General features: G+C 35.3%; 2 pseudogenes; both read right to left on the minus strand.

Annotated features, from left to right (window-relative positions):
• The window catches only part of LOC140675574 (uncharacterized), a 33,694-nt pseudogene extending 18,536 nt beyond the window's left edge, over positions 1 to 15,158 (minus strand).
• On the minus strand, positions 570 to 4,246 carry LOC140675537 (uncharacterized; annotated as a pseudogene).
• Positions 15,159 to 15,859: the final 701 nt, after the last annotated feature.

The following is a 15,859-nucleotide window of genomic DNA, read 5'->3' on the forward strand; positions in this document are numbered from 1 at the left end:
AAATGGTAATTACAAGTGGAACGACGCTTTATCCCAACTCGTTGCAGAATATAACGCGCGAAAACATTGCACTATCAATATGAGACCTATCGATGTCACTCCTACAATCGCCGATAGACTTTTAAATACAGTATACAGCAATGTAAAAATTGCTGCTCCAGCGAGATTCAAAGTGGGTGATTCGATACGTGTGAGTAAATTCAAGACCATTTATGATAAAGGTTACACACCAAATTGGTCGGCCGAAGTGTTTAAAATTGTCAAAATACAGAATACTAATCCCGCGACATATCTACTCGCAGATTCGTGCGGAAATCTAGTAGCCGGAGGATTCTACGAATACGAGTTGCATAACGTTGCTAACCCCGACATGTATCTCGTGGAAAAAGTGATACGCAAAAAAGGCGATGAAGTTTTTGTGAAATGGTTGGGACTTGATAAATCGCACAACTCTTGGATACATAAAAATAATTTATTATAAACATATAACATAATAAAAATATACATAAATTTACATGAATGAATATATATATATATAATTTAAATTTACAATAAATAAATACAATTATTTACAATGGTATTTTATAATGTCCCCACGGAAACGTAGTTGTAGGTACAATATACCGCTTGTCGTCATACGGACTTAGAGCAATTTTTGTTTCGCGAATGGTGTATACCTCGTGCAATTTTGATTTTATACACGATTGACTACGCGTCATTTCAATCTCTTCGTTCAAACACCGCGTGTAATCGTCAAACGTTATCGTTCTCGCGACAACGTTACTCTTGACGCCTTTTACCTTTTTCGTATCCTTCTTACCATCCACGCGCAACGCATACATTTTTGCTCTAAGCTCGACAAATTCGGTTATTATGGTACCGTTGTTTTCATCCTTCATTAGACCCGGTACCTTTTTATTCACGAGCGGTATACTGTACGCATTGTCTATCGCATAGTCGTTCGTATCAAATCTGCTGTTATCGCGTTCATATTCTCGTACACATCGTCGCACTCAATGTGATATATAAGACCATCCGTGTCAGTGTATATGACTTTGCATCTTTCCCGATACATTGGTACCATATAATCGTGGTGAAATTCGTACAAACATGTCTTGGATATATCGAGAATACACGTAAATTGGTTTGTAGAATTTCACCTCGAGTTTACGTAATTCCACAGCGATTAGATTTTCCGAAAAAACGCTCCTGCTATGAAAATTTGGTTTTGTAATTAATGCCTCTGCGCCGTACCTTCCATCCCATTTTGTTAAAAGTTTAACATCTACGCGATTGCGCACATTTTCCATCGTTTTGTCAAACACTGCATTATTCATTAGTTTGTACAAATTTTTTTCAAATTTATTTTTCGCCAGTGTTCTAAATTTTGTGTTGAGTTCTATATAAGTACGGAGCCACGGAGATTGAGTGAATTGTAATATACGATGAATTTTTGCAATACGAAGACCGTGACGGGAACATTGCTGCAGGTTGCGATAATGGATCACGTAACGCTTCTTATCGTATAAGGTTGCGAGAAGCTTGTCTTCGCGCTTGCCAGGTGGTTTGTCGCGTGTCGGACAAAACGGTAGGTCAGTATGCGAATCGTGAAGATGCTGCGGATACTCGAGGACGACTTCGAGGATGTAGCCTGTAGACGAATCGAGCGCGATCGATAATACATCAAAATTCGAAACATTATCGACCCACTGAAAATCGGCATAGGGTAATGGTTGACACAGTGCCCATCCGTATAAATTATTAACATCGAAATACATCAAGTACGTTGATGGTTTCGATGAGTCATACGACTGCATGTACTTGTTATTAGCACGCGCGTACCTGTTGGAACATTGACTCAGACCACCGCGTATACCTCGTTCGATAAACATAACCATGTCAATGTCTGTGAGTAATTCAAATATAATTTTCGTATGCTTTAACATGGCGTCCCACGTGTAGCCGGGAAGAGTATAGTAATACGCGGGGTCGAGCCCATAACTCTTGATACAACTCTCGCAGAAATTTTCAAAAATGTCTATTAGTAAGACATCAGTTTTGAGGTATAAATCGCTATATTCGCCTAGTGTTCGAATTGAGAATCGTTTCCACACAATCTCAGCGTGCGCGTAATCGGTCTCGGATACTGTGTTACCTGTCAAGAAGCTGTAAAATGATTCTCGCGATGGTAAACACATATCTTGCAATTTATCTACGCAGTCAATGTACTCGTACGGGAAGACACCTTTTCTTGTCAGGAAATTGAAATCCTCGGCAGAAAATTTTTAAATTCCATTTGTAAAATTTTGAGTTTATCCTTGCTCAGAAATGATGCCAATTTGTCGAGACTTGTTGTGAAAAATTTATATGAATCTATGAAACGTAATTTAATGTGATTTCTCGGTTTGTCTTTCGTATCCTTAACATGTTTTGTAAATGAAATATATTTTTCTTTTGTTATCGGAAGTAAATCGATTCCCCTTCGAACGCTGTGGCTATTTCCTCGATTATAAAGTGAGAATCATAACCGGATAAATTGTGAAATACTATTGGAATGCAAAAAGATTCTTTGTAATTTAGATTGCAATTTGAATGCGCGGGACCTCTGTATCATCCGGTCAAATGACAATTATCGCATACGCGCGTATCATCATCTTCCACGAATGGTTTTTCACATATATGACACTGAGTCGCGCTTCGAAATTCTTTCCATTCATTTTGCGTTAGTTTTACCATGGGGACATTGGTTGTTAAAATATTTTCTACACGTTGCGCCAAATTTTTAAGTTCGTCGGCGAACCACGCAACGCAATTGGCTTCGCGACGAAAATGATACGCGGATAACGAATTATCGTACGAGCAATGTACATAATAAGCGATACTAAATACTTGGTGATGTTGATAAAAATTTTCTTCTTTTTTCACCAAAACGCACTCCAGGTCGGCATACATGACGAAAGGTAGTCGCTCCTTTCTGTTGTAGTTGGCGAATGCGAGCCACCTGTCCTTATCGCTCGGTAACCGGATAGCGCAGTCGTTCATCTTTCCATAGTCTACTGTATGCGACAGTAGTTTCTCGTCCGACTGAAAATAGTGCATGCATCTGTAAAATAAAAGTTAAAATTTTTATATCCTTGTTTTAAATATTTTTAGACAGTTTTATTAAATATACATACCGATCGCAGATATATTTTTTAGTCTTGTGTTTGCTGAGTTGCGAACTCACGAGCCTGGATAAATTCTTGATTCACGCGAAATGTTCGATATCTCGCGCATCTTGCACGTAGAGCAAGTTGACGTGCTTGTTTCTCTTTTGCTCCGTAAGGCGTAATGGGATAATGTTTTCATTCTCGATGGTATACACATTAATTGAAATGTCATTTTAAATTTCAAATTTTTTAATTTGATTAAGAGTGACTGGAAACTCAATATCTTGGAGATTCAGTACTGTTGTATAATGTGGGTACGACGATTGTCGGTTTCTTTCAACTGGATACAGAGGAGCCACCACCGCCCACGCAAAACATGCATTGTCTTGAGATTGCACGTTAATCACTGCTCGTTTCATTATTATCTTTCGCAGTAATTGCACGCAACATCCGGCGCGCATAGGATTATATTTATTTATATTTACAGTCAAATTTAGTATACGCGATAATGTCCATCCGCTATCGCGTTCCTGAAATTCTTCGAGCGATGCAAGGGTGGGCTCGACGACTCGCCGCTCATACTACTCGCGTAAATCGGATGTACGAAAGAGTTCAAATTTTCTCGTATTGATTGATTTATTGGCGCGCTTATCGCCCGTCACAAACTAACCATTAAACACTGTATTCACTTTCACACTGCTGTGTTTTTGCATAACGGCTCGCACGTGCTCGAGCACAATGTCACTCGTGTTTTCCAAAAATTGATGAAGTTCGATATAATTATAATTTATAACCGCATAAATCAAGATACGACCTTCGAACGCCGTATCGATCTCTCGCCAAATCAATCCATTTTCTCGCGAACTGCATCCTGCACCCGCGTGTACGAAACGTTTGCGCAACACATTTTTCAGTCCTTCGAGTTGCGCGATTCGAGCAATCAGCGATTGTCGATTTCCGATCGATAATCGTGGTCGTTTAATTCGACTTTGTTCTTCCAACGACTCGATACATTCGTTACATTGTACCTCCCACGCAATGTACTCCTCCACTGAATTTGCCCGGATGGATTGCTCCCACACAATTTGCTCCGCCATGGTTTTCAGACCGAACAAGATGCATGACTCGAAAATAATGGAGGTGCACCTCTTTGCAGCGATTTTATATCGCGATTCATAAACGTTTCTATCACGCATTTCGCGATTTGTCATCTAACGATGACGTTATGTCGAAAAATTTTTTTTGCTGTATTTCAAATATTAGCAGCTGCACATTGGCGCTCGGAAGATCCGCGGCTTCAAATTACATATAGTTGCATTTCGCGATTTGTCACGCACACTTTAAACATTTTAGTAAGATTCGTTAGTGCATGGATAATTTGTAGTTTCAAATTACTTGCAGCTGCGAGTTACTTTTTGATAATTTGTCACGTTCATTTAGAATATTCAGGTGTGACTTTATCAGAAAATGTTGTCGTACCTCGGCGCATGGAAAATTTTAAGCACATTCAGCTAAAGTCTTTGGAGATGTAATTATTAATTAGCAGCTTATATAGGCGCTTGGAGAAAAAAGCTTGCTGTATCAACAATCACCCCCTTCACATTGCAATTTGTAGTGCTAAATTGTGAACAATAATTCCCTCCACATTGCAGTGTGTAGTGCTAAATTGTGTTTTAATATACTTAAAATAATTTAGTATCGTGTCAATCGTTTGTGGTCTCCGCTAAAGGAAGCAACATGAATTATTACGTCCCGATTATGGACACTTTGCCAAAGAAACAGTAAGTTAAACAGTTTTATTTTTTAAATAATATTTTTAGTATTTATATATACAGGGTGTCCCCAAATTGGCGGATCAACTCTTGTGGGTAGATAGAGCGTGTTAAACTAAAGAGAAAAATCTTATATCATTTTGCTAAATTTGCAATAATTAATGAGATATAAATTAATAAAGATCGGCCAATACGTGCTAAGATAAGCGCGCGGCGCGAAGAAGCCTCCTACTTGTTACTTGATACTAGGTGCGCGACGAGACAGCAGGCATACAAAGGACATACAAAGGATGTACAAAGGGCGTACTAAAAGCGACACGTACATCGCTCTGCGTTTATGTCTTGCCTAGTATCAAGTAACAACTGGGAGGTTTCTTCGCGCCGCGCGCTTATACTGGCACGGATTGGCCGATCTTTATTAATTTATATCTCATTAATTATTGCGAATTTAGCAAAATGATATAAGATTTTTTGCTTCAGTTTAACACGCTCTATCTACCCACGAGAATTGATCCGCCAATTCGGGGACACCCTGTATATATATATATATATATATATATATATAGAGACTCGGATGAAATGCTGCAAAATTTTAGAAAAATGTTATTAAAAAATAATATATATATATATTATTAATAATAATATATATATATATATATATATATATATTATTTTTTAATAACATTTTTCTAAAATTTTGCAGCATTTCATCCGAGTCTCGTCGCGCGGGTCGTATCTTGGGAAGAAGATATACTCTAACCCCGACATCATACAAATACTTGGAGATTGGAATAAGCGTCGGAGCTGTCATATGTGGAATTACTTGTTGGTGATAACCGAGGTAATCAAATAGTATTGCCTATCGTTACCTGGCACTCATTGATGCAGAAACATGCTGATATTGAACGACATGTACAATCGACTGAAAGTGAGCTATTATGGATCTGCGATCTATCTATCCAAATGATTACATTAACTGATTTACATTCCAAGATTGTTAAATTAACATTGTCTAATAATTCTTTGTATATGCATCCGCAAACATTTCAAGATTGTTAAATTAACATTGTCTAATAATCCTTTGTATATGCATCCGCAAACATTGGTGCATTTATTCGATTTTGAAGACTGTATCGATCATATGCATTTCTGGCTGTGTCAGAATACATATATTGTTAATGAAAAGTTTAAACAATTTGTTAACGTTTTGCAACGCAACAATATCACTGACATTTGCGATGCGGTAAAAGTGATACGTGAGAGTGATGTGTTTGACGGCAAGTCACTCGTAGATTGTGAATTGTTAACATGTGATGTAAATGATTTACTCTATGATGTTTGCAATAAATAAATTACCGTTTTTATTATTGATTTTTATTATTTCTTTCTTCGCCTATTTTTTATAAAACGTATGATGTATATAGTTGGATCTACATTCATTCTGCTGAAGATATTGAAAAAGGCTGATGTAGATGAGACGTGATACTCGAGTTAGAGGGAGATGAGACGTGATACTCGAGTTAGAGGGAGATGAGAGATGTGAGATTAAAATATATATATTTGGGAGGAGCGTGTACCATAAAATAGTTTGCGACCATTCTTGTGACAATCTTGTTGCATCTGATAAAGAAAACGCGAGTTTGGAAGAAAACGCGAGTTTGCGATCATCCTTGTGACATTTTTTTTTGTTATATCTGATAAAAAAAAACTTTGTGCTTATGGATGACTTGATGAACATTTCATCCGATTCGTTCGAATTTGCCGAGTTGTCCGATTCGATGGACTTTTCGTCCGAGCATTCTGATTCGGATGTAGAATCCTTACACGTTAGTGTTCTTGACGGTAATTCTAGTGATTTCAGTGATGTTCTAGAACCTATTATTCATACGTTAGATGATGTACAAGTACGTACATATAATGAAATGAAACGACTGTGCATTATATCTTTTTATTATAAACCTGGGATTTCTGTTAAACACTGTATATCGTGTTTCATGCGATTACCGGAGAGGTCACAGATTAGGAGTGATGTGGTGCGCACACATCAAAGTGAAGTTTATCAGCAAATCTATGATTTACATGAATGCGGTAGATGCCTGAGACCGCTGTATCAATTAATACCGTATAATTTTTGTCCGTTTTGTACGAAAGAAGACTAATGTATGAAAAATAAAACTATTATTGTGTAAGTGTCGCGATAAGATGCTGTGGAGAGAACGCTCCGACGCCTTCGGTGACTCTGTGACTTCTGTGGCGCAGTTTTTCCGAAATCGTGAAATTGGTTTGCCAAAGACTCATACGAGATCGCTAAAACTGTTTTTCGAGGTTCGTGATGATATAGACTTTTTATGTGATGTGATCAATGAGGATACCGAAGTAGAACTTTTACAATTTGAGGATCCTGTTATTGCGGAAATGAAGCAACTCCAAAAAGAGAAGCTGCTACAGATGAAAAGAGAAAGAAGGATAGACATTTTAGAAGAGAGAAGAAAGCGACTTGCCTCTCACACCATTAATACACGCATGTGGTAAACGAAGAAGTTCTGCATGATTTGTGTGTATTTATCATTTTTATAAAATTTTAAAGATATTAATAATGATGTTTTTTTTCAGACGCCGCTGCGGTGCGCTCTCCCTCCCGTCTCTTATTTTAATTTTTATATTTTATATTTTATATTTCTTATTTTATATTTTTTATGCTATTCAATTATAATTATCTGTATGAATGCCGTGTGGAGCGACAGTCCGCGTCAGCTTTTAATTTTTTTTAACAGCTGTGAAGAGTAAGCATTCGTACTAACTCTTATGTCATGCTCATCCCTTACACATTTTTACCGAGACGTTACCTAGCCTCCGCTGGAGCTGACATAAAGTATCTGACTGTGGTGCAGTAAGTGTATTCATTAAAAAACAAAAAAAATGTCACAAGTAGTAGTTTTTATGGAGGCGATGTTTGAGTCGGGTTATTGCCGTCTACGGCTTCCGGAGTAGATCGACCATCGCCGGTACCATCGCCGCGCACTTCGAAGAGCGCGTCCTGTTTGGAAATGTAAGTAGTTTTTATTATTATTTTATACGCTTTTTTATTTATAATATATTTATATGTTTTTTTATAGATTTTCCAAATAGGTGCTTATCCTGTGCCTGGGTATATAAGCATAGCGCACATGAAGGAGGTGCGCTGGGTGCGGACCTACCGCAAGGAGTGCGCGGAATGGGAAAATTTGTGGTGCGACGGCCCCCATGCGCGAAAGCTAGACGTTGAGCACCCGGAGATATATGCGGACATTTTCTGCCTCCGCAGGCTGTTCGGAGAGGAGCCCCTCGTACTGTAAATATGCTCAAATTTTAAAGATATTTTAAAAAATACTAATAAAAATGTTTATTTTCTTTTATGTTACAGACATAGCCGTAACGAGGTCCCCCTCCGCCTCACGCCTACAGATTTTTAGTTTTTAAGTTTTATATTTTCTTTTTTATATTTTATATTTAATATTTTATATTTTATATCTTTTTTTATATCTTTATATATTTTATACTTTATATTTTTCAATTTTATATATATTAGATTTTAGATTTTTTATATTTTTTACTTTTTATATTTTATATTATCTTTCATATTTTTAAAACACGCACGCACGCACGCATTATATGTATACACACACACGCACATTATATGTATACACACACACACACTTTTATGAATAAAAATTTTGTTAATGATAAAATACGTGTATTGTGTTTTGCGCCTTCTTTATCTATCTCATCCTTCTTCCCTCATATTAGATTTAATTAGATAATATTTAATATATAATAATACATAATTAGATTTAATTAGATAATATTTAATATATAATAATACATAATTAGATAATATTTAATATTATAAAAAAAAGCTTAACATACAAAAATTCTCTGCGTTCTCACGTACGTCTTAGCCTCCGTCTTATCGCACTTCCGCTATCATTTCCCCACACCCTCCTTCTTTCTCTCTCACACTATCTTCCTACTGCTATGCCGTATTGTGCTCTCCTTTTCCCACCACATCATGCTCTCATTGTCCTACGCTATGTACAATGCACATAGCGCTTTCCTTATCCTATCCTATACCACGCGTCTATCGCGTCGTCTCTTTCTACCGCGTTGCGAACGCCTATCGCGCCGTCTCTTTCTACCGCGTTGCGAACGCCTATCGCGCCGTCTCCGTCTACCGCGTTGCGAACGCCTATTGCGCCGTCTCTCTCTATCCATCTCCCTACTCGCGGATCCATCTTCCCTCTCCGCAAACTCCTCGTCTACCGGCCGCGCCGCGGACCTCTCTCTTCCCTCTCTGCTGTCCCTTCATCTACCGACCGTGTCGCGGACCTCACTCTCCTCCGTTGACCCCTTGTCTACCGGCTGTGTCGCGGACCTCCCTCTCCTCTCCGCTGTCCCCTCGTTTACCGGCTGCGCCGCGGACCTCTCTCTCTTTTCCGCTGTCCCCTCGTCTACCGGCTGCGCCGCGGACCTCTCTTTCCTCTCCGCTGTCCCCTCGTCTACCGGCTGCGACGCGGACCTCTGCCCCTCTCCGCGTACCCCTCGCCTACCAACTGTACCGCGGACTTGCGTGACGTCATCCCTCCCCGTGTCCGCAGTTCGCCCCCCGCCCCCGCACCCCCCTCGAGCTCCAGAGTTAGAATCCCTCTTATATCACTACTAGTATGTCTCTCGTAAGCCGCATTTTTATAACATGGATAAACTTGTTGTTCTGTCAATTCAAAGAACTTAATTTTGAGCTCCTTATAGCAGGTTAAAAGATATAATGAAATTCAAGCAAAAAGATTGTACTTCCATTGTTATTATAGACTGCACTGAAATTCCAATTGAAAAACCAAAAAATCCACTTTCACAACAACAAACGTACTCAAATTACAAGAGCTGTAACACCTTCAAAATATTAATTAGTATATCTCCAACGGTACAGTTACATTTGTGTCTGATGCATATGGGGGAACAATTAGTGACAGACAGATAGTTGAGAAGAGTGGCTTTTTAGATCAATTAAAATCGAGTGATGTAATTTTGGCTGATCGTGGCTTTAATATTGAAGACCTGCTGCTCTCTAAAAATGTCTTTGTAAACATTCCTGAGTTTGTTCTACAAAAGAAGGGACAATTAGATTAGGAACCATCACAGTTAGATCGATCTAAGAAAGTGTCATCAAAGCGTTCATGTAGAGCGTCTCATAGGTCTAGCAAAAATTTATCGCATTCTTTGTGGACCTTTGTCTCACAAACTTGTTCGTCTAGGCAGCCGCATTGTATTTGTATATTTCATGCTGATAAACTTTCGTTGTAATATAATATGATATTTTATCAAATAAATTCAAATATAATTTATATATGAATTGTTTTTAAAGAGAAGTTATTTGTCATATTATAAAAATTCGTTATATTTGTAAAGAAGTAGGTAATAGCAATGTTATTGTATCTTTTTGCCTATATATAATAAAATCTGTAGATACGAAGGACAGAAAATTATCAAAAGTGAAGGATATTTCTGAAAGTTTTATTATGAAAATAGATTATGTATGAGTAAAGAAATATAAAATTATTGAATCATAAAATGTCATATTGATTTTATATTATACATTTTATTTTTATACTAAATAATACTATATTTTTATACTTAATAATACTATATTTATTAATACATATTTGTATACATATAATGGAAAAAAAAATAGAAAACAAAAATAAAATCTTTTCTTCTGCTTAAACATACATTTAATTGTGGTTTAAAATAAACAAAATACTTGAAATTAAAGCGACAAAAAGTACAAAGTAACTTCACAAAAGAGCTAATAAATAAAAATACTTATTATGTCATTGTCACATGTTGTCAATTGCTGTTAATACTGTATTCTTCTTATAAATCTAATTTTAAAGAAATTTATTTTATTAATTAATTAAATTTAAAAATATTTAATATTAATTAATTTTATTTTATTTTACGAGCATAAAATTTAAATAAGAAACAAACATAACATTTTATTCCTATGCAATATATGCAACACATGCGTTTAACTTTGATTTGAAATAAACGAAAGAACATGCTTAGAATAAAGTGCAAAAGAATAGCTTATTAAAATATGTATTATTTTAAATTACTTTACAAATACATAACGATTAGCAATATGTATTATTTTTATATTTTTTTTTGTTAAAATTTTTAATGGACGTTTTCTATTTAATGACATAAGTCAACACAAGTGTGATTCCATCTTTGTTCGTGAATGTTGAAAAAAGACAGAATAATACTTGCGTCGATTTCGTCACTAAATAAAAAACATACATTAAAAATGGTAACAAAAAAATATTTAAAAATAACATGTTGCTAATCGTTAATTATTTGTAATATAAATTAAATATATTTTAAAAATATAAGGCTTTAAAAGTATCATATAACATGCCATGACCAAACCATAAAATCACAAATTCACCTTAATTATGAAGATGGATAATGTTTTTTGACTAGAGCTTGAATCATATAATTTTCAAAAAAATCTTTTACTTTTGGAATTATCACATTTTGAATGACAGTCATCTCTACTTACGCTTAAGCGTGCCATATCACATGTCGTCCACACAGTAAAATCGCAAAATTGTCTTCCTGTAACAAACATTTTTGTTTGAACTTGATAATAATAATTATTGCCTTCTCGTAAAAATAGTTTTCCATCTCGTTCAACAAGATAATCTAGATATTTAGCTGATATTTTATCATTTTGAATAGAATATGGACATTTTATCTCTAAAACAGTTGCTACAGCAACTAATCCATCTGGTGAACCACTAATGAAAGGATGGCTTTCAGAAATGAAAAGTCCACACTTTTTTACAATATTGCCACTTATTTTTTCATATTCCTGTTGTTAGGGAAATATGTGTTACCGACGTAGGACCGAGATAGAGAGCGCTCGATTTAAAAGTGGAGGCGCTTGAGCGGGCCCCGCGGGTCTTTCGCTGAGGTTTTCTCGCTTGGGGCTGGTTGCCTACGCGACGCGTTGTTGATTGTATATTTCTTGGTTCCGTTTTACGAGCGTTTTTTGTTTTTGTGTGCTATCCGTTTCTTTTTACCACGCGACATTTTCTAGCCTTGATTGGTGTCAGAAAGTCCAACTGGGGACAACGTACTTGCCTTTTAAAGGTGCGAAATGTCCAAATTGGGGACGATAAAGTTTACAAGCGAGCCTTCTCCCTCCTGCCGCAAGGTGTGAGTTTTCTCGACTTTTTCGCTTTTGCCGACGACTCCCTACATTGGGACGAGGTGATGGATACAAGTCTCATTTTTTGATGATACAACAAGGAAACTAGTCCCAGATCGACTTGTTTTCCAAACATTACATTTCGAGCGACGAATCTCATAAAAAGAGAAATGTACGAGAGAGCCTAACCACCTTACAACTTCCTTAGTCTAATATTGCAATTTATCCTTCCACCTTTCAACTAAGTATTATAAGCTTATTTTTAGTTATTCTTTTAGTAATGTAAAATATTATTTTTTGTGTTCGAGCTTGACATACATATGAAACATTTAATTTTCTATAATTTTTATTAGATTATAATTTTATTGCACTATATAACATAATCAATTTTTCTTCATATTAGATTAAGACTGAGATTAATAAATACAATATTTTAACGATTGTTTGGTTTATTCAACTTTTTTAATATAGTTAATTGAAGTAATCAAAAAACCGCGTGTGCATTAAAAACGTTGCATTATATGAGACCAAAAGAAAACAAATAATTTGACATTTTTGTTACATTATACGTTAATTTTTCTTATTAATTAAGATTTTCAAAGATTCATTTCATTTTCTATTTAATTCTAATAAATATTCCTTTTCCTTACTTATTTTATAAAATTTTCTCAGCGTAATCATTCCTTCTTCCAACACTAATTTTCAGCATAACACCTAGTAAAATACAACACTTGTAATGCAACAAGTTCGTACTTTCTACCCCATGATAAAGCAGCAGAACGGATGGATCTGGGATTTAACAATTGTTCAGCATGCTTCCTTGTTTTTACGTTCCGTCATGTGGATTATAATTCCCACATTGGATGCAGTGACAATACAGCTTCGAATTTGATACCACTCACTACAATTGCTCTGTTTTACAGTCCGTCTTTCAATTCCAAACCTATCTGCATGATAAACCTGCAAACAGTGGTGTGAAAGAAATATAGTAATTGTTAGTAAGTTTCATAGTGTTTTCTGCAATATATGTATAAAAGTGTATACTACAGAAGTAAGTAAAAGTATGACACTTACCTGAATGAGGTTCATAATCATTTGATGATCCAATGGATGCAATAAGTAATCATGATCGTGGATAACCCCTTTTATTGATGCATAATCTAAAATACCATAGTACCCAAGTTGCTTTTTTGAAGTGAGACAGAAATTAACGGTCATGTTTCTTACAAAATCATTGAATCCAGGCAAATTACGAAATGACAAAGGCTTCGGATCATAACATAAATTGCTCTGTTTCTTTTTAATAACATTGTATTCAGGAATATGGAATGAAAGATTTTGGACTTTGTGAGGGGAAACATCAATTTTAACTTTCTTTGGCATATGCCATGTCTGTTTCTGTTCTGTGCAGGTTTTTTTTATTTGCCAAACTCTTCTCTCAGAGAATCGTAATAAAGCATAGCAAATAACAGATATATGTTTGTATACAGCACGTAAACCCTTGCCTGCCACACACTCACATGAACTCTCCATAATATTTCCATTTTTATGTATAACTAATTTAGTGAAATACGTCAGTCTCTTTGTATATTTTGAATTAACTTGTCCATGATAAAAATATATATCTCCATCTTGACATTCTTGCAGTGCTGCCAAAAAATTTTTATCCATCATCCCATAGCCTATTCTGTGGACTATCTGGCAGGTAGAGCATTCTTCTTCAAATGAATAAACATTGTCAAAATACTCTTGGATATTGACAATGTTTATATTGAGAAGAAGCGAACTGTTACAGACACTTGAATATTACGTTTAAGGGCCAAGAAATACCTTTATTATTGGAGCAATTTTCATTTTTTTCATTTTCCATATTTCTATTATTGTTCTTGTCTAAATAAATCAGCCTGAAACAGACAATAAAAATATAGTAATACAATATCTGACAGTGAGAAAAATATGACTTCATAAGAATGCTTATCAATTTTAAAAAACTTACCGGTCGGTTAAGTCTTTTTTGACACCTGTAGTTTTTGCCTTCCTCCTCTTGAGCTTTTCTCGCAATTCTTTTACTTTTAGGTGACCGTATTTTTTCATTTTTACTGTCAAAAACGCACCATTAAAATATTACAATTTTTAACTTCTTGACCTCCAACCACATCAGCGCGCTCTATCGGGAGCAGCGGCGCGCGAGAGAATTATTAAACAATTCTTTAAGAGATAGTATTTTAGGATGGAGTAATCCTCGGCGTGCTAATAATATAGTGTCGGTAAGTATTTCTAGTTCCAATTCATATTCGAGCATCATTTCGGCACATTCTAGTAAATATGAATTTATTTTTGTGTTCATTTGCGTTTCAGTTAGTTTATTAGAGTTTTGTAACATGTGTGCTTTTAATGTGTTTAAATTAAAATCGATTTCTTTAAATTTTTGATTATTTGCTATAAAGCCATTACTAAAGTTATTAATAGTTGATTGCATAATACTGATTTGTCTTTTATATAGATTTGTTAATTATTTTGAATTATTATAAACAAAATCTATCTGTTCGTTATAACAATCAGCATCATATGAATCTAATGTGCCGAATAAGATCTTCGAAATTTATCCTATAAAATTAAAAACGCCTCGCTTGTCTTTCGCACCGCGGTTATTAAGTTGAGGTTCATCGTCGAATCGTCCTACCATATTATTAATAATTTCTCTGTCTGCTTTTAGTGCTGTTAATTTTCGTTCAATGCGTTGCAATTGTAAACCTGAACATGATATATTGTTTCCGTAGAGATTGTAGCATAAAATTTCGATCTTATGTACTTAAAATTTAAGTATATTTTCCTTTTCTTCTAACGATGTAAAATTGACATAACTAATAAATTTCCAATAGTCTCTAAAAATAAGAAGATTACTGACATTTTCAAAGTAGACTCCGGCTAATGTGTTAATGGTTGATTAGTAAAGACCTCGAAAGAGTTCGAACTAATTGGCATCATCATTCTGTAATGGGAAATATGCGCGTTTCAGTTTATTAACATGTATTTGATTTCTGTTGCCTCTCTTAATTTCATAATTAACGTCATTTATTTTGCGTATAACTTGAAATGGTCCATTATATTGATTTGTCGATTTTTTATTACCAGTTCTGATTGTTTCGTAAAGTACATAAACGTATTCTCCCGGATCTAATATTAACGGTTTTAATTTTTTATCATAATATTCTTTTGCTTTACATAAATTTTCTTTTGTGTTTTTCCTTAAGTAAGTTAATTTGTTGATTAAATCTACAAGAAATTCCTTATGAGTAATTCCTTGTCGCGGTTCTGTAAATATAAAAGATAATCGTGATTTTCGTCCAAATATTAACTCGGACGGAGATATTTTAGTCCCTTCGTGATATGCTGTATTGTAAGAGAACATTGCTACGTCTGGAAATAAATCCAAATTATTTTGATTTTTATTAATATATGATCTCAAATATTCTACCAGTACATGATGAGAGCGTTCTAACGACCCGTTAGATTGAGGGTGATAGACACTCGTTTTTATCTGTTTTATTTTAAAGATTCTTGCAATTTCTTTCATTAGTTCTCCTGAGATGTTACTACCTTGATCGCACAGCAATTCTTTAGGCGAACCAAAAGTGTAAATATACTTATTAACGATTATATCGACTATAGTCGCGCTGTTTGTATCTGGT

The sequence above is a fragment of the Anoplolepis gracilipes genome, unplaced genomic scaffold, assembly GCF_047496725.1.
Source record: "Anoplolepis gracilipes unplaced genomic scaffold, ASM4749672v1 Contig19, whole genome shotgun sequence".
In the NCBI taxonomy this organism is placed as follows: Eukaryota; Metazoa; Arthropoda; class Insecta; order Hymenoptera; family Formicidae; genus Anoplolepis; species Anoplolepis gracilipes.